The 21,672-nt window shown below is 32.9% G+C and overlaps 1 pseudogene; it reads right to left on the reverse strand.

Moving 5' to 3' along the window:
• Positions 1 to 1,492: 1,492 nt before the first annotated feature.
• Positions 1,493 to 12,492, reverse strand: LOC100918017 (annotated as a pseudogene).
• Between the last annotated feature and the right edge of the window lie 9,180 nt (positions 12,493 to 21,672).

A 21,672-nucleotide genomic window follows, 5' to 3' on the forward strand; every position in this document is an offset into this window, starting at 1 on the left:
GGCATAATGCCCAGTACAAAGTAGATGCCATATAAATGTTTATTCCCTTTTCTTCATTATTAGCCTGAGTTTAAATTCCACATTTCCAATTATCTGATGAGTTTTGTTTTGTGCATATAGTGAACATTTCAAGCTCAACATCCAAAATGAAACTCATTGTTTACCCTATACTCACCACTCCTCCTAAATTCATTTCATTAAATATATATATTCAATAAATAAAATGAATATATATATAATCATTATAGTTATTCAGTTTCATAAACTCATAAACTTGTCACTCTTTCTCTCCTCTCACACTTAATCAGTTGCCACATCTTGGTCATTACATCTCCACAAGAGTTTTTATTTATATCTTCTTCTCTATTCACAATTATCAGTGCCATGATCACAAATGGCCTGGACCTGAAATAACTTCCAATTTGTTCACCCATTTCTACTTTCTTCTCACTCTATTATGTCTGTGTCACATAGCTGCCAAAGTAATTTTACCATATGGCAAATCTGGCCAAGTGACATTTTTTTTTTTTATCAAGAATCATTATTATATCCCTATTTCTTCTAGGATAATATATGGTTTTTCTTGGTTTGACACTTAGACCTTTTTACAATCAGAACATCTTAATATTATTCTCATATTATCTATACTTTAGCCACTTGATCAACCTGACATACCTCATACGTGACAGTGCATAAGCCATATCTTTTTCTTTTTAGTGAGTATCTTCCATGTATGGAATATTTAAGAGGAACACCTTGTTCATTTTGAGTTTCAATTCTGACACAAGGTCTTTCATATTATGCATTTACTAGTAATCAAAATTACTTTGTACATACTCTTTAGGTACTTATCTATGTAACTGATTTTAGGTACTTATCTATGTAATTTATCTGTGTAACTTTAGGTACTTATCTATATAACTACATAGATCAACACTCACTCCTAGTGACTTGTGCATTCCTTGAGGGCAGAACTATTTCATTTTTGCTTTGTAATTTGTAAGTATTTAAATTTTGTAAATATTTAAATTTTGCACAGTAATTTGTAAGTAATGAGCACTTAATAAATGCTTGTTTATCTAAATTGAAAATTAATATACAAATACCTTTACAACTTAACTTATGGGAGCATTATTGTTTTTTCCCAGTCTTTTTATTTTGGAATATTCTGTAAATAATCAAACCATCAGAATATGGTTGTGCAATAGTAAAATGTCCTTTTGTATTAAAGTAAAAATATATATTTTTTAAAAAAGAAAAATTGAAAAAGTACAAGAGATGTTTCCTTCTTGTTACAGGACATCACTGTGCAATTCAAGGCATTTAAATATCCATTAATTGGAGGAACAAAACAAAAAAGAAAATGTAGTGCTGTTAAATCCATCATTATGGATACAAATGGTGGAAACTGGTCAAATAGATGAAAGGAATACTTAGGAAAGGCTATCTTATTGACATGACTAGTGGTCAATAATGGGTTTGAAAGATCTTTTTATAACTTGTTCTTTTCCAATGTTTGGGAAGAATTTTGTACATTGCTGACTTTTCCAGTTTGGCTTTGCAGTCCTCATACTGACACTTTTTCTCCTGTAATTCCTGGTGCTAATTCTCTATGTTGTTTTGCATCTGCTTTTGATGCTGCTGAAGCTTGGCTTCTGCACTTTTTTCTTTGATCTTCATCTCAAACACTTGCTCCATCACCATCTCCATCTCTATCTCTACCTTTTTCTTCCTGGGTATATGCTCCCTTCTTTCTTCTTCCATATTTGCAGGGGACTCTTGGTGATCTGTTATTTGCTTTTGTTGCTGTCCACACTGTTATATGTTATGGCTGCCAGCTTCTAGCTCTTATAGTTCCTAAAATGCACATGGGGTTAGCCAGATCCTTCATATCTAAGTTAGTTTTTATCAATATATTTCTTAGATTAGTGAAATCAAAATAATCACCATTTTCAACATCTGCCACATTCCAAGGATACTGCCTTCCTTGGACCTTTTTGCCATTAACTTCAGTGATAGTATTACACAGCAAGAGGCAAATGACTATCTTTTTAAAAAGTTTATTTTCTTCTTCTTCATCTGTTTCTGAAAATTCCTATATTTTATTTTTATGCTGAATTTTTTCATCATCTGCTTCTTAAATTTCTGTCATTCCTCAGGGATCAGTATTTCTGCTTTGGCAATGAGGGGAAGGACATTATCTTGTCATGCAAGTGCTTCATAAACTCAATGTCCACTGGCCTAAGGCAATTACTGTTTCTCCTGTATCACCAAAACTGAAAGTATCCATTATTGTGAGCAATAGTTGAATACCACTTTCTTTGATTAAAATTTTAGCTTACTCCACTTGTATGTCTTTTTAATTCAATATGATGGACCTGAGTACTCAGAAGAAAACAAATCTTTGGACTAATGAGCTGGTTAACATTGACTTTTCCCAATCTATATTCTCCTACTACCATAAGCATGTATTCAAATCCTTACTTCAGATATTTTCTGTATACTTGATTTGTGAGATTTGCAACTTTCAAAATGCTTCTGTTCAGCTATTTTGAAAAAAAGAATCTTTTCATTATTCCAGTGTTTCAAATATCAATGCAATATTTCCATAAAGACATGATAAAATTCAGTCAAGTCAAGTAGTATAATCCATGTAATCCCAGCCATTTGTTCACTGCTTTATTAGAGCATTGTAGAGGAAAACTTGGTTAATTTTATGGATTATGTAAAGATGAATAATAAGAGCAGTAAAAAAGTAATAATAATAATGAAGATTATTATTATTTAACCTCAAAGCACTCTTGTGAAATAGTTAAATCAGGTATTTTTGTTTTTATTCTACAGATAAAAAAGCCAAGGACTGGTGATACTGAATGATTTCCTCCTTCCCCCCATCTTCTCAGCTGAGAATCTTGCCTTGTACATCCTTTTTATCTCATTTGTACATACTTGATTGCATATTATCTCCCCATTAAACTCTGAATTCCTGGAGAACAAGGACAATTTTCTTTTCTTTCTACCCCTAAAATTTAGCAATCATCCTGACTGTTTTGCCATTGGACTTCACTGGTTCCGGAGGAGAGCATGAGGCTAACAACTTTTCAGGGCTCTGTTTCACTTAAATCCAATTCACAGGCATGTCAGGACATCACTTTTAGGACCTCTTTGGTCCTCTTTGAAAACAAAGGATGAACAATAACAACATAGTGCTTAGCATTTAGCCAATTAGTGTCAGAAACAGGAAGAGGAGCCACATCTTTAGAAATTTTAGTGTCTGCTTCTAGTCCTTACCAGTATATCTTCTCTAATTCTGTCCAACCAAAAGAAGAATTGACTCATTCCCTTGAGTTTTCAATCTTCTGACCAATGAGTTGGAATCCTCTGATATCCATCTAAACATTCAAATTTATAATATCTTACAACAAAAAAATTTGAAATCCAGTCCAAAAAAAAAAACAAAAAAAACAAAAAAAAACATCTGCAAGCCTCATTGAGCTATGCATTGAGAGCTATTGCTTTTGCTTATAAACACTCTCCTTATTTGGGCACTATAACATCCATATATGATATTTAGCTAGAGAGTTCTTAGCAAGTTATTGGTGTCTTCTCCCTCCCAGAGGAGAACAATATCAAGAAAGTTATTTTAATCAATTACTTTATGATTAACATTCCTTGTTCTAAAGAACTTCAGATAAAGCTTTTACTTTCTAAAGCCATTTCTCAAAGTATTTTTGATCAATGTCTCTCTAAATCCCAGGTGGCTCTAAGTACTTTCCATTTGTCATTTAGTATAAAGCCTGGGTCCTACTGTAATAATTGCTGATTAAAAGAAGGCTACCTTACCCATAACTTCATTATTGCACTGTTAGCAGGGAAAATGTATGGTAAGCCAATGAACACAAAGCAAGCTAAGGCAAATTTATGACTTAAGATACTATATTGATTTTGATGGGAACAAAAGCAGAGAAGGTCAATAGTATGGAATCCAAAGCCATTACAGGGTGGGAGAGAGGACTAAATCAAAATGAGTGATTGCATTTTTTTAGCCATTTTATGCTATGTGCTAGGAGCCTCATAAATGATCCCATATTTTGGTGTCAGGACTTTGTAGTAAAAGTGCACAAAGACCATGGTAGAAAATTTAGTCCTGGGTAGATTGTCTATTGAATGTTCAAATTTGTATTCTGCTACAGGGATAATTGAAGAATAAATTTTGTAAAAATAACTACACAAACAACTACTACTAGTCAACACTTATATAGCACTTACTATGTACTAGACATTCTGCTATGTTTTTTTACAAGCCTAATATCATTTTTTCTTATAACGATCTGGAGAGGCATGTGTTATTATTATCATGATTTTATAGAGGGGGAAAATGGTGATTATTTTGATTTCACTAATCTAAGAAATATATTGATAACTGATTTTATAGAGGCTAAGTGACATACTTAGAGTCACACAGTTAGTGTCTGAAGTTATATTTGAACTTGGGTCTGACTCCAGGCCCAAGGCACCACCTTCCAAACCCATTCAATTCATATAGCACCTATTATGTGCAAGGCAAACTGTTAAGAACAGGGATGCAAAGACAAAAAAGAAAAGCTCCCAGCTTCAAGAAACTTTCATCCTGCTGAGAAGATATACAACACATGTACAGAGTAATAAATTTAAAGTATTCAAAAAATACCTGGAAATAGAAATAGGTCTAACAATGGTGAACATCAGGAAAAGATCTCATGGAGGAGTTGATACCTGAGGTGCACCTGAGGTGAGGAATTAAAGAATTCCAGTAAGATGGAGGTGAGAATAGCTTTGCAAAGTTACAAAGATGTTTGGTACACCATATATGAAGGATAACATGTAGCTTGTTGTTTGAAATCACCTATATACAATTACTCTAATCAATATATTTCAACAAAATATGGAATATATGTCAAAGTTTCAAAGAAACTTAGATATTAATGTGCAATTATTTGCTACAACCATTAATTTTTATGTAGTCTAATTTTGTGAAAGTAATAATTAGGAATGTGTGCCCTTCCGCTGACACTAAACTGACTCAAAATGTCTGAAGTTGACCAGGTGAAACCAGATCAAGCAAGTTTCTTCACCTACATTTATTCCTTTGATGAATTGTTAGATTTTACACCATATGCAGGTATTTTATTCCTCTTTTTGTTTTCTTTTACACTCAGTGATTTTAAGAATTTACATCAAAGCAAGGAGTAATTGTAGCTTTTAGAGAACATACTTCAATGTCTATTAGAGATACTATGATGGTTGTAGATGTGAGAAAGTAGAGCACAGCAAGGACTATTCAAGTCCATAATGATTTAGTACTCGCCAAACCAAAACAAAAAAAGAAAATACAGTTTAAAATGAAAAGAACACCAAAGTAATAGCTACTATCATAACCTAATTGACCTAATTAATTCAAAGAAAAATAAAACAGAACTTGAGATGGACCTAGTAGCTAGAGAGATTCTCCACAAGTTTTTTGAAATAGAAAGGGAAAAAAAAGATGTAAAAAGCAACTGCTATTTGTTGCTAGGGAAAAAAAAAATCTTGTTACAAGCAAGACATTGTAATGATTAGAATACTGAAGAAGGGGAAAAGGTAATTTTTTATTGACAATACACCCTTTTTCTTTCAAGGACATGCAAAACTTTTGTTAGAACAAGTCCAGATGGGTATATAAGATCTTAAATTTTTTTCAGACTCTAAAGCATCCAACAAAAATATGTTTTGGGCATATTTTGCTTCCAGTTGACCTAGAAATCTTGTTTCCATCAAGGGAATGATGAAATCTAAGAAAGATATTAATATGCTGAGAAGGGAAATGGTTCTGGAATTATAGAAATTCCCCCAAAGAGATGGAATACTAAAGAATAAACTTACACCATGCCACTAAAATTAAAAAAAAATATGTAAAGGGGAAATAAATGCAGTTTAATGTCCTTGGGACTGGTCTGATTGAAACTCTACTGAAAAAATACATTCTAGGCTAGACTTGGAAAAATGAATTGATTTTTTAAAATTTTATTTTTAAGATCCCCTGTGGCAAATTGTGGTTTCATGATAAACAATTAAAGAATATGTGTCAAAATTTTGTGAATTCAATGCTGTTATATACAACAAGTGACTATAGGAAAAAATAAAAAATATATATATATTAAATGGTTTCTTTTAAGATGGAGTTATGATACATTTATGACAATAAATTTAATTACTTTATTCTGGTCCTGTTTATTAATGCACTACTGAAAACTTATTCACATTTTTTTCACTAGATTACTATGGTATTGGACCTGGAGTCAGAAGACCTGTGTTTGAATATTTGTTTTATTGCCTGATAATTGTATTTGCAGAGGTTAGAACATAAGTACCTTTTCTGAGTCTCAGTTTACAAACATTTTGTAAATTATTTAAATGTGACATCATTATTAATCATCACTTAGCATATTCTATAATGCTCCTTCAGTCTAAATAGAATTTACTCTGAATTTTCCATTGAAATCAGAATTCTACTAAGACATAAAGAGAACACTATATGCAGCAACAAGATTATGTGAAGATCAACTGTAATGTCCTTGGCTCTTTTCAACAATAAGGTGATTTAAGGCAATTCTAAAAGACTTGTGATGAAAAGAGTCATCTGTATCCAGATAGAAAACTGTGGAGATTGAATGTGGCTCACAACATAGTATGTTCACCTTTTTTGTCTGTTTGTTTGCTTAGTTTTTTTTTATTCTCATTTTTCCCATTTTGATCTGATTTTTCTTGTGTAGTAGGATAAATGTGGACATGTTCAAAAGAATTGTACATGTTTAACCTATATTGGATTACTTGCTATCCAGAGAAGGGGGAGGGAGGTAAGGAGGGAAGGAGAAAAATTTGGAATACAAGGTTTTTCAAAGATGAGTGTTGAAAACTATTTTTGCATGTATTTTGAAAAATAAAAAGTTATTATTATTAAAAATAAATAAATGAATGAATGGAAAAATAAATAAATAATAATTATTATTCATATTTATGTAGTGCTTTCAGGTTTAAAAAGTTGTTAGGGTTGACTGGAATCCTCTCTTTAGATTTTAAAATACTAAAGTATATACAATTTGCTGTTATACAAAGACTGTGCTGTCAACTCCCATAAGGTGGCCACAGATTTTGCCCAGACCAAATTTCAATCCTGTGGGAGCTTAGATTCTAAAAAGAGAAACGAGGCAGGAATTATCATCCCAAAGATGATTGTGAAAGATACGGAAAAACACAATAAATGAGACAAAGAGAAAGAGAAAGAGTTCAGGATTAAATTCTAGGGTATACCCACAATTGAGGAGATGATGTACATTATGATTCTACAAGGAAAGTTAGGAAGAAGTAATCTGACAGGTAAGATGAGAATTAAGAAAGAACAACATCATAAAATTCCAGAGAGGAGAGAATGTCCAGGAGAAAATAATGGTCAATAGTGTAAAATGATCTGAAGAAGTTAAAAAAAAAAAGACCGAGGAAAAACCATCAGATTTAGCAATTAAGGATTGATAAGGAATTTCAAAGATCAGTTTCAGCTGAGTAAAGAAGTGGGAAGCCAGATTGCAAAAAATTCAGTAATGAGTGGAGTGGATAAAAGAAGCAAAGGCAATGAATGCATTTTACTTTTCTCAGAGCCTGAAAAGCAATAGCATGCCTCTTGGAGCTAGAAAGAGATGATTTAGGCCTTTCTAACTCATCCAGTAGGGAAATCCCCATTATGATTTTTTTCTGGTAGAGGTCATAAGCTGATAATAAGAACCAGCTCCAGAAAGTTCAAAGAAAGTCTAAAGATAGCACAGAAAGCAATTTCAGGTTTCAACACTAGGAAAATTACAACTGATCCATAACCAATAGTGGGCCCACTTGTAACAAGGAATTTAAATATAATTTTTAATTATTTACTATAATTTCTCTTATTTATATAAATCTACATTAAATACATTCAACAATAAAAAAAGAGAGGGGGACTCAGGGTTTTTTCTTGTTTTTTTCAACCTTCAGGGAAAATCTTAAAGAAAAGCTTATAATTAGCTCATGCTTAGAGTCCCTGTGAGGTATTATAAAGTCACTGAACCATAAAATAGATGAGGTAAAGAATAATTATTTGTTTCTCCATGTACAAAAATGCACAAAACACAAATACCCATAATTACATGAAATAGTAAACTATAATGGCAATTATACTCTCCAAGGAAGTTAATACTTAAAAACAAGAACAAGAAACACTTTATGGTACTGATGAACAGCCTTTTAAACTTTATTTAAATTCTGTAATTTTTTAGCAATTCTTTCAAGGTCATACTTTCTGGTAAGCCAGGATCTGGTTTAAGCTAGCTTGTCAACAATCACTTTATTCTGTGAGAACCATGTGGCTCCAGAAAACTCTTCCAGTTACCACTCAACTTCTATTTAGGAACCCAGATTTCTAAGATTTCTAAAGTAGGTATTTCTGAAAATTTTACTGTTCAGTTAGGTATAGTTAGGCAAAGACACATTTAAAAAACAAAACAAAACAGAGGTGGCCAGCCAAAAGTGTCTTGACTGCACATGTGGATGCTGGTTCCATAGCAACCTGGGGAGGAGAACCTTAAGAGGTTGACTAAGGTCAAACATAATTTAAAAAATTGAAAAAAATGACCCCCACACAGCAGATGGGAAGATAAAGTCTTCCACAGGACAAAATCACATCTTTTAAAATGTGTTGAGTGACTTTTCTTCCTGATTCAGAGGCCAAAATTTTAAGGCAGCACTTTCCTTAATCATAAAGTACAGATTTCAGAGATATAACATGTGACCCATCATAAGTTCTTTTAACAAAGGATTGAAAACACTTTCTTGGAAAGAATTCTGGGAAGATGGCAAAGTCAGAAAATTTCAAGCTTTCCAAATTTCTCCTACAAACAGAAAAAAAAAATTTCAGGAGGAACATAAACTGATGAAAAATCAAGACTTGGATCCTCTAGGGACAACCTGGGAAGATCCAAAGAAAGACCCTGGGCCAGACATTAACCCACGTGAAGTGCAAACACTTCCAGGGTAACTCTGCCTAAAAAGCAAGTGGGGACCCTGGGACTTGCTATGTTTAGGGGGAGCCTCAGCTTGAATCACAGGAACAGGGCTTTGAATCCAGCAAGACTGAGGGAATATTGGCTGATTAGTAATGCTAGGCCCAGCTGTGCTGCAGAACTGCAGCCCTGGCCGAAAAGGAACCAGAGGACCTGTGAATACAGAAGCAGTGGGGTAGGGATGCTGCTGGCTGCGGGAACCTGCAGGAAAGGGGAGCTCTTGTTTTGGGGTTTCAGGTCAGAGGAGAGAGCTGAAATGAAGCTAGAGGCACCATCTCTCCACAATTAGAGGTGTTTCCATTAAAAAGTTTCCTAAAAAGGAACCAGCAAAAAAGAAAGAGCCCAATCATACAAATCTACTGTGGGAACAGGGAAGATCAGGATTCATCTTCAGAGGAGGACATTGAATTTAAAAAATGCCTCTTCTAACACAAAGAGTAACATTATATGGTTATCTACCCAGAGAGAAAAAATAAAAATCATCCAAGAAAAATAAAATTACGAAAAAAAGTTAACCAAAAGCGATAGAGTCTTAAGAAAATAATTTATTAAAAGTTGGAATTGGGCAAGGAGAAATTAGTGAAGGTATGAGAGACTGAGAAGTAACAAAATAAACTATAAAGAATGACAAAATAGAACCAAATGTGAAAAATCTTATAAGAAAAAGAACATATGTGGAGAACAGATCAAGAAGAGAAAATAAAAGAATTATTGAACTATCTGAAAGCTGTGATTAAAAAAAAAAAGAACCTTGAACAATAATTCAAGAAATAATCAATGACAATTATCTTGGAAAGATAGAATAGGAGGAGAAAAAAAATCCACCTTTCACCACCTTAAAGAGATCCTTTGTGGTAAACACATAGGAATAGTATTGCCAAATTTAGAAACTGCAAGAACAATAAAAATAAATTTCAAGAAACAAAAAACAATTCAAATATGCTGGAGCTACAATTAGAATTGTACAGGGCTAATCAGTCACAGTAAAAGGCCATAGGTTCTGGAATGATATATATTGGCAATCAAAAGAACTAGATCTAAGGTCAAAATATCACATCCAGCAAAATTATCCATAATATTGAATGGAAAAAAGGATATTAAATAAACTTGCAGATTTTCAGTACTTTGAACCAAACCCAAACTTAACAGAAAATTTAACATATAAGAAATATCAAATATTAATTTCAAGGACTTCAGCATGGATAAATGTTTATGTGTTGTGTATGGAAATGTATACCATATATTTAAGACTGACATCAGTAATTTGGTAACTCAAAAGAAAGATTGGGGCATAGTTGATATGACCTCATAATAAAAAGCAATACTCTCCAAAAAATATTAAAAATCATAATTATGTTATACAAATGAGGTGAAGAGGAAAAACTGATATAGAGGCATTAAAGAGGAGAGGAGGAGTTATAGTTCTGAAAATCTACTCACATTAGGAATAGTTGAAATAATTTACACTAGATATACATACCATAAAGAGTATAGAACCAAAATCTCCAAAATCTATAAATAAATAAGGGGGGAAAGAATAGAGTAAGATAGAATACAGAAGGGTATGTTGAGTAATGATAGTGGGATAAAGTAAATACATTAATAGGAAAGGTATAAATTGGAGGAAATGGTGGCATAGGATAAGGTAGGGTACAGAATGATCTTTAGATTAATCAGAGAGATAAGGTCTGTAGACTAATGGGAATGAGGTGAAGAGGGAAGGAAAAGGTGGGGGGAGAAAATAAGGAAAGCATCCATGAATTGAGGGAAGTTAAGTAAATAGCAAAGCAAGTTAGAGAGCAAAATTAAAGTTGAACAGTTAGCAAGGATAAGAAATAAGAGGGATAAACAAACACTACAAGTTTCAGGAGTAGAATTTATTAGGAAAAAAAGTAGGAGTAGTTGTCATTGATCTTAGACAAAATCAAACTTAAAAGATTCATTCATCAGAGAAATTTACATTGTGTCAGTACATGCATATGTATATATACACATACATATATATGTATATATATATATATATATATATATATATGTCTCAGTATATGTGGGTATATGTATGTGTATATATACATATACATGTATATGTGTGTGAGTCTGGGTCAGAGTGAATATATATATGAATAAGTATATATAAATTTATGTCCCTAATTATAACCTGCTTAAGGGAAGTGGAGGATATGAAAGGTTGTTAAGGGCCGGGTCAATTATCCGAGAGCCTCCACAGCTGTGAATTGTAACTTTTGAAGGAACTGCAAGGCAGCCTTTGCTGACAGAGGTGTTACAGACTGGGAATGAGATAAATTGGAGGCAGAGGGAAGAGAAGGGAGATCAGACAATGCAACAGCCTCTCAGTCAGAGAGGTCAGAGAACAGTAACTGCTTCTCAGTCTCCTTGTATCATTCTCTCACAAGAGGAGATCCATTCTGGGTTGGACCTCCAGTAGCCATTGTAAGGTGGCTCCTATATATTCCAACAGCTCCTGGTAGTACAACAAAAGGGGAAAAAAGAATAAGAAGTATGCAGCACAGAACAAAAGAATAACCTACTAGGAAGCAAATAAAAGAAAGATACTCATGAATATAACTTCTTCCATTATTATATATGCTTTCTTGAAATGTTACATATTGTGTATCCTTCCAGATGTTCTTCTGAGCACATGACAATTATTTAAAAATTTTCCATTTTAGTCTGTCTTTTTTTCTAGTCTGTCTTTTATTCATTTAAAAGACATATTTGGATGAATCAATAATTTTTTTTAAAAAGGAAAAAGAAAACACTTTCTTAATTTCCATTAGGATGAAGCATGTGGTGTAAAAGGATCACTTCTATTATAAAAGTAGATACAAAACTTCTGCAAGAAAATTAAAATAAATTAGTGTCTAGGGAAGAGTAATCAGACACTATCAGATGAGGGATCAGAAAAACTGCCATATTGGAAGTAATACCTGAGCTGATCTATAAAAGAAGTTAGGGATTCCAATAGGCAGAGATTAGGAGATCTGAATTCTAAGCATATGGGACAGCATATGCAAAGACATGAAGGTGTGAGATGATATGCCATGTATGAGGAACAGGAAATAGACTAGTTTGATTAGACTACAAAATGCATGAAAGGAAGTAATATAAAATATATTTGTACAAGTAGGCTAGTGACATATTATGACTAGCTTTAATTACCAAATAGAGTACTTTGCATTTTGTTTTTGAGGCCATAGAAGCTTTTAGATTAGAAGAGTGATGAGCTCAAATCTTGACACTAAGGAGCTCATTTTAAGAGACTATGGAGACTCCAGTGGAAAAGAGAGAGACTAGAGGCATGAATAATGAAGCAAGACCAACTTAAGAGTCACTTGCAATAAATTTTGATGAAATCATGAGCTACCATAGTGGACAAATTAGTGGAGTTAATTTACAAATCCAAGAGAAGTAATGAAAATATAAATGGCAAGTCCTAGCCACTGGTTGACTATGTGGGAATGAAAGAAAATAAGAGTGAAGATTCAAGATTCACACCAAAGTCATGAACCTGAATGACTAGAAGGATGGTCGTGCTTCCAACAGAAATAAGAATGTTCAGAAGAAAGATAATTTGGGGGCAGCTAGATGGTGCAGTGGATAGAACACAGGACCTGAGTTCAAATCTGGTCCCAGACACTTTCTTAACACTTCAAAGCTATGTGACCCTGGGCAAGTCACTTAACTCCAGTTGCTTTGGGGGCAGGGGGGGGGAGGGAAGATAGATTTGGAAAGAAAGATTTTCTCATGGAGATGTTGAGTTTGGAATATTTGTGGGATATCCTATGTGAAATGTCTCTAATAAAGTAGTAACTTAGAACTGAGAATCTATATTATGAAATATAAATGATTATGATATATAAATGTAATGGAATATTATTGTGCTGTTTAAAAAAAAAGGAAAAAAAAGATCAGAGAGAGTTTCAGAGAAATCAGGGAAGGTTTATATGAACTGAAGTAGAAAACAAAGTAGTTGAGGCTACCTTATAACAACTTTATCAAAAAACTGGAAAAACTTGGGAACTCTGGTAAGTAAAATGATTATCCATGATTTCAGAAGACCAATGATGATGATATTCACCTTCTGACAGAGAAGTGATGGACTAAGCATAGAGCATGAGACAAATGGCCAGTATAGGATTTTTTAAAACTTTACTACAAATATTTGTTGCAGAGGATTTCTTTGCCTTTTTCTTCTCCTTTTCATGATGGGGGGATGCAGAAGAGAGAAAATGTTTGCCAATTGAAAAAAAATTAAATGAAGATTGTCCAGATAGGCAAGAGGAGAAACAAGAGAGAATAGTATCATAAAAACCCAGAAGCGAGAGTTTTCAGGAGGAAAGAACAATAACACTTTCAAAAGCTGTAAAATAAAGGTTGAGAAGACATAAAGAATCTTAAGTTAATAGATATTGAAGGTATGTTGTGTGTGTGTTCACATATGTGGCTTAGACAATCTTTTAAAAGAATCAGAAGAGAATTGTGTTAATCATACAAAGTAGAAGGTTTACTTTTGGAAAAGAGAAGCCTTTAAGAAAAAAAAGTGTGTGTGTGTGTGTGTGTGTGTATGTGTGTGTATCTACATATATATACATAAAATTCCTTTCTTAACTATAGTCTGCTTGAGGGTGGTAGGAATGATGAACAGCAGAGAACAAAAGAACAATTTACAAGGAAGTAAAAGATGGACACTCATGAATACTCTACACTCTACTACTAACAGATATATATATATATATATATATATATGTATACATACATATATATATATATGTATGTATACTTTCTTGATCTGGTAATTTGTTGTTATATATTTTGAATATTCCCTCATCTTCTGCTAGGCACATGACAATGTTCTTTTTATTTTATTTTGTTTTGTATTCCTTTCTTTTTTTTTTCTTATTCTGTTTTTTAAATAAAATAAACTTAAAAAAAGAAGAAAATGGGTGGGGAAGTTATCTTGAGAGGATTTGAGGCTTAATGTAAATCAGAAGAAAGAACTTAAGTTGGATAACCTCTATTTTCTCAGGAATCAAGGTTTTCAGAGGGATACGATAAGGAGTTTAAAAAGAAGTTTTTGAAAAAACTCCTATGGAGAATGCAATAGAGACCAACAGAGAAGAATAAAAGTATTATCTTGCAACAATGAGGAACCATTTAAATTCAGAGAACACACATTTGTTAATGATAATAGTAGAGTCAGCAGTTTCTGAATACGGACATAGAAAATGGTGGGATGATAGAAGTAGAATGGTGATTTGGCATGGCATATGTAAGCATTCATAGTATAAGGTCAAGGGATGCATGAAGAGAATAATATTAATTTGAATGGGTTTATTATAGGGGTAACATTGATAAGGGAAGAAAATCAAGATGATTTGGAAGAAGATTGGAGGAGACATGAAAAGAGGTGGGAATGATAGGTGGTTCAGCTCATAAGAAATTCAAAAGCCTCAATCAGTAAAGTCAAAAACTTGTGGGTGATGAAGAGATCAAGCATATAATTATTTTTATGTGCAGATAAGATAGAGGGAAGGGATAGGTCATAGAAATTGAGATTGATAAGCCAGAAACTATAGCATTTGAGTATTACATGTTCAATATATAAAATATCTGAAAAGTAAGGGGAAAAGTTGAGGTTAAGAAGAAGATGGTGCTCTAGGTTTAGAAGTCTTTGAGAATGAAAGAAGGACATGGAGGCCAGTAAGGAACTGTCAAAAATGTTTTGATACCCATTAGTATGTAATATAATGGAATTTACATCAATGGTGAATAGGGTGCTGAGCTGTAATAGCAAAGGAATGATCCAAAAATGACAATGGAAAACAAGAAGTATGCCTTTTCTACTTGGGCTAATGTGGGAGTATGAGAGAAATACCAGGGAAAAATATCTAAGACAAAGGGCCATTTATTAATCATAGGAGTCCCAAAGGGCACAATGGAAGGGATAAGAAGAGCTGGATTAATACTTGGGAGAGGGAAAGTTCATGTGGGTAAGAATGAGAGAACTGGAAGTATAGGGCAACAGGGATTCTGCATCACTACTAGTGGAAAAGTAAGAGATAAGAAATTGCTAACCATAGGATGGGGATGTATTACTTTTTTTATTTTTTTTATTTTTATTTTATTTATTTTTTTCTTTTAGCAAGACTTGCACACTTAAGTTCTTAGAATGGCAGAGTTCTGTGCCATTTCTTTTCAGTTTTATTGGGAAGAAGGGAGACAGGAACTAATTTAAGAGGCTCTGAAAATAAGCTATTAGTAGGAATACAGGTAGTGTACATCTGTTTTTTGTCTTTATCCATTTATCACAGGTCTGATGTTGAAGACTTTGGTTCTAGAGATAGGGTCTCTGTGATCCTAGAGGTGAAGGTCTGATGTCTAAAGTTTAATTTGCAGAATGGGTCTAGGAGGTAAGAGATGTGGTAGGCCCAAGGATCTGGGCTGGCTTTCATCCAGTCTAGTCTGATCTCAGTATGGTCTTTTTTAGACAGCTAAGAAGTAATATTGAGGAAAGGAATCAAAGCAGAGTAACATTAGATTCCAGCCTGGTAGATTTCCAGAAAAAAATTAGGGGAATCACTCATGTTAAAGGATAATAATGGTTTTGTAAATGTCTGCTTGCAAAGCAAATTAGGCCTCTTCTTGTACTCTTTGCTGATCCTGAACAAAACTCCATTCTATTATTGCTTCCTACTTATTTTAATAGCTTCCATATTGCTGTTACTAAAACATCAGATGTCTGTAGTTTCTCTTGAGACTACAGCAAAACCTCATTGACTTGAACTTGGTTACTTGGGGATTAAGGTCATTCAGAGAAGGGCTGAAGTAATGTTTACCTTTTCTCTGTTTTATAAGGGTTTTCTAAACAAATGAATAATGGAAACAAAAGAGAGAAGGTTTAACCTAAAGATATTTTCATGTCAAAAGCATCCATTTGCTTATAAAATATTTGAATATAATGGTTCCAGAGTCAATTTTACTTGTTCATTAAGGCAAGTTCGATGCAGACCACTGGAAACATTCTCCACAATATTCTATACTCTGAGCTATTCTTAAGGATAGATATAGGGAATGAATGTGGTATTTCAGTTTTATAGGGAACTCTAGGATGAGGATATGGATAAAAACCTCTTCAATGGAGTTTGAGTTACTATACAAAAGCAAAAGTAATTAAAAATATTGTATTTTATGAAGGCATTGTATAAGTCAGAATTGTCATTATTTAAAATAGGTCTTCTTCCCCAATGGTTTGAATGAATGGTACATGCTCATATTAAATAGTCACTCCAAAGATGTACATTAGTTTTTGAAACTTTTCCTTTAGCAACTCCTTTATAACTTCTCAAACTTGGGCTTTGTCTGAACAAGTTTGTTATCAATAAACTTATATCAATGAAAATTCTGCAAAAATTCCATTTTCTTTAACTCTTCATAGTTTATCTTAGTACAATATCTTTGCTTTAGATAAACTTTATAACAATGAATGAGACTTATGCTGAGCTGAGCTCTTCACCTATTTCTGCTGCCTCTGCTGCTTAACCTGAATCTCTCTACCTTTGCTCAAAGAGTCTAAAATTTCTATCGTATTTATCACAATATCCTAAACTTATCATTCTAGAGCTTCAAGGGACTTTAGTGATCGAGTCCAATCCCTTGATTTTACAGATGAGGAAACTGAGATATAAAATGGATAGTTGAATTATCCAGTTTCATGGAGCTAAAAAGTATCCAAAGCAGGATTTGGACCTAGGTTTTCCCTTTCTACTCTAACTTTCATTCATCTGTTCCTGTGAAATCCAAAGCAATTTCAATATTTATTGAAAAGTTAAACATGTAATTATACACATTGGCATAAGTTTTCATTTTTAACTCTTTATAGACAATTGATGCCATTGCAGAAGGCCTATAAATGAATGGCATGTGCCTGGTATCCTGAAATAATGCAGCCATGTTGTCTCAAAAGCTTTTTGTACAATTAGAAAACAAAATAACAATAATGATAAAGCAAGAAAGCAAAACACTCTTTCATGAAAAGAAATTAATCAAATAAATTGGGCACCTTTTAGGTAGATCTGAAAATTAATTGATCAAATTCAAATTCTCTCTTTATTTGACTTTCAAGATATTGTATCACAGAAGTACTTTTAGATGTGTATTTCTTAATTAAATATGATGTGTTCTACCTCATATATTTTAGACGTTTCCTGTCTGACAGAGTACTTAGCAAAGGTTGTATTTTCTCATAGTCCTCCATGATTTTCCAATTGCTATCTCATCCAAACCTGGAAAAGAAAAGTTTTCACAGACTTCTCATGAATAAATGAACATGATGAGAGGAAGCCACAGGGAAAGGCATACATATTTGTCAAAGGAAGGCAGAGTGAACTTATAAATTGTCTATAGTTATTGCAGAAAGAACACCTGACAATTATTTGGCCATTTCATTAGATAGCAGAAGAAAGAGAAACAAGACTGATCTGGTACTTTAAACTCGAGGAGAAAGTGTTAGGTTTTGGAGTAGTCCAGGGATATCAATGAATCAAGTAAAAAGACTTTTAAGTGCTTAGTATAAGCCAGGTACTAATGTTAAAACGATAACAAAATTTCCTGTTCTCAAGGATGTTAAATTTTATTGCAGAAAAAACATGTGCAAAAAGAAATATGCTATACTAATGAATATGAAGTAATTTGTTTTATTTTGAGAGTAGAGTACTTGGAGCTGGGAAAGTTAGACTTGAACAGACCTCTGAAGTAAATAAAGGATTCTAAGGGATGAGGCTGATATGAGTATATTCTGGTGTATAAGACATAAGTACAAAAAGATATTCTGTGCTGTGTGAAGAATGACAAAGAACAATTTGGCTAGATGATAGAGTGAGGGAGAGGGAACAACTTTATAGTAAGGTTGAAAAGGTAAGTTGAGTCCAGGTTGAGAAGGACTTTAAGAGCTGAATAGGGAAGCTTATTTTTGATACTAAAACAATAAGGAGCCACTGGAAAATCATGTGATTAGAGTTACAATTTAGGAAAATCACTTTGATAACTACATGGTAGATGGAATAGAGAGAATGATGAAGCTTTGCTGATTGTCTTTGTAAAGTAACAGTTTATTCATGTCATAGATGCAAGATTTCCATATATATGAAATATTAAAATGGCCCATGTGTAATTTGTTTTATATAGCTCAACTTCTTAATCCAAGAGAAAGTTTAAGACCTGGATTTAAGGTGACATAGGAAATCATTGAATTAATAAGAAAAGCTTTTCTAGTTAATGTGGTTTTCTTTCAGCCATAAGTTATTCAATATTCTTTGAAAATAACCCTTTCTCTTTATATTCTAGACCTTTTTTTAAAAGCAAAAATGAAAAATATATGATTGGTTTATTCTTTTTTCTCTTTCAAATTAAATTTTCAGTTCCTTAAGATGATCACCTGAGGGAGTGGTTGGCAGTTGCTTTCATTATTTCCAATCAGCTGAGAAAATAGTTTGTTTTCAAGGTCTCCTTATATGTGTGTGTAATTTTTCTTTGACATAAAAGTGCCATTCTCTCTCCTCACTTTTGCTGGGCAGTGAAAGAGTAAGTTATGGTTTCTCTCATTTTTCCCCAGGTGGAAATAGAAATGTAAATATTCTTTTGCTTTCTTGGTTTGTTTTGTTTAAGAGGTATTCTTTGCTAGCCTGATCCAAAGCATAGGAAGCAAAGCTAATCCCATTTCTTAGAGAACTATTTTCTCGGCAGTTACTAAAATTAGGTATCACTACTCGATTCTGTCAATTCCAATGAACATCATTGATGTTGCCAGGAGGAACCTAGAAAATATTACCAAAGATTAAGAAGTCTTAGACAAGAAAATGTGAGGAAGACAAAAATCTTTAAACTTATAGACAGATGGATTTGAATTAAATTGCTAGGGAAAACAGGTTGGAATATGTGATTAAAAACATATTTTTCTATGCTCTTAGAAAGAAGGTTAATGATCACTAAGAACTACGATAGTTTCATCAAAAGTCAGTCATGTTAGTCTAACCTCATTTTTTTTTTTTAGTTATAAGAATAGTAGATCAAAGGAATGTGGTATTTGAGGCTCCACAACATTCAAAGTGAAACCTTGATTAAGAAATAATCTATCTGTAAAATGGCCTATATACAGCAAGCTGGGATGAATCCTACCTAACCAAGACTTCTTGAAGTGTACTAATTAATGAGTTGAAATCACCAAGGCATGATGAATTACATCTCAGGATATTGAAAAATAGCTGTAACATCATTATGTGAGTTTGATTTTTGAGCTATGCTCAGTGATTACATGATAGGAGTTAGGCAAATAAAGTACTACTTTTCAAATATGTAAAGGTCAATTTTTCAAAGTTCAGATGTGAGTTATTAAAGGCAAGTTTTCATAATACTTAGAAAGCTAGACAATGATCACTAAGCTCCAGATGGTTTCATCAAAAGCAAATCATGTGAGACCCCAAAATTTGTTTTTTTAAAGGGTTATAAAATTTACAGATTAAGAGACTACTTGTCATCATAATATTCTTAGATTTCAATAGGACACTTGAGAAATCTTTCTCAAGAGACAAGGGAGATATAGATTATGAAAAAGTACAAGTTGATTTAGAATTGATCAAACAACTGAAAAAAAACAACAGTAGATTTCAATGGATTGATGTTTCTAGTTACATCTAGGATGAATATGTCTAGCAGAGTATTAAAGATATTTTTCCAACATTTTCATATTGATGCCTTCGATTAAAGTAAAGCTTGAATATTTAAAGAATTTGATTATGACACAAAGCTATAAGGAAAAGTCAATATATTGAGTGATAATTGTGATTCAAAAGCACATATTAGAGTGATGAGCTGAATCTAATAAAATATATTTAATAGACATAAAAGCAAATAACTAGATTGGGTTTAAAAACCAATTATACAACTGCAATAAAGTTTTATTTTCAGAAGACAAAGAAGTTTAAATAAATTATTACATCAGTATGATTCAAGTCTGAGAGAAAACAAATGATGGCATAACCCCCCCCCCAAAAAAAAAAGATCAAATTAACAAAACAAGAAGTAAAAATCTTAAACCACTGAATCACAAGTAAAACTGAATCCAAGAAGGAATGGTAAAAGTAGGAAAATACTCTGATTTCAAAAATTTACCAGTGAGTTCAATTGAATGTTTTAAGAATAATTACTAGAGGTAAGGAACTGGAAATTGAGTAGATGCTCATTAGTTGGGAAATGGCTGAATAATTTATGTTATATAAATATAATGGATTATTGTTCATAAGAAATGATGAGCAGGCTAATTTCAGAAAAGCCTGAAAAAAACTTATATGACCTCATCTAAATCATACCCTCTAATTATCATATAACTTTCTGTTTTGGACCCTCTTTTCTTCTTCCTGCACATTACTTCACTTGATAATCTTATCAGTTCTCATGCATTTAATTACCTTCTTTATGCTGTTGATTGTCACATCTATTTATTCTTCCTTAATCTGTCTCCTAATCTTCAATCTTGCACCTCCAATTGCCTTTCAGGCATCTCAAACTGTATATCTTATAGACATCATAAATTCAATATGTCCAAGACAGAGCTCATTATATTGCCCTTTAAACCCTTTCTACTCTTCCTAATTTCTCTGTTATAATGGAGGACAAAACCATTCTCCCAGTTTCTCAGTCAGGAAATATAGATATTATGTTTTCACCCCATCCTTATCATATTCAATCTCTTGACAAAGTCCTTCTATTTCATCCTTGCAACATCTCTCAAATAGGTCTCTTTCTGTTCCCTGATATTTCCACCATGGTGATGTATAATTTCACCAATTCATACTTGGACTATTATTACAACTGCTTACTGATGCATATGCCTCATATCTCTGTCTACTGCAATTTATCTGCCATTCACCTATCAAAATGATTTTCCTAATGAGCAATTCTGATGGGGTCAATCCCCCTATTCAATAAACTCAAATGGCTCCTTATCATCTTTATGATCAAATAGAAAATCTTTGGTTGGGTTTTCAAAACCCATCATAAACTAGCCTTCTTTTACTTTTGAATTCTTCTTACCTTTACTCTCTACCATACATACTTTGATTCATTTCCACTGGTCTCTTTGCTGTTCCACAAACAACACACTTCAACTCTTTGCTTTGATCATTTTCTCTGCCCTTCTCTCCTTGCTTGAAATTATCTCCCTTATCATTTCTGCTACTGACTTCCCTGGTTTCCACTAATTTCCAGCTGAAATAACATCTCAAACCCTTTTAGTCCCAGTGATTTCCCTTCCTCTTTAATTTATTTTTTCTATTTTTGCAGAGCTTTTTTGGTAAATATTTGTTCATTTTTTGTCTCTCCAATGGATTGTGAGATCCTTGAGGGCAGATACTCTTTTGGATCTTTTTTTTTTTTTAATCCATTGCAGATAGCACAGTTTCTGGTACCTAGTAGTTGATTAGTAAAAGTCAGTCTGACTGATAAAATTCTACTAAAAAAGATTAGAATAATATAATAAAAAAATCATCACAAG

This window comes from Sarcophilus harrisii, chromosome 3, assembly GCF_902635505.1.
Source record: "Sarcophilus harrisii chromosome 3, mSarHar1.11, whole genome shotgun sequence".
NCBI classification, from domain to species: domain Eukaryota; kingdom Metazoa; phylum Chordata; class Mammalia; order Dasyuromorphia; family Dasyuridae; genus Sarcophilus; species Sarcophilus harrisii.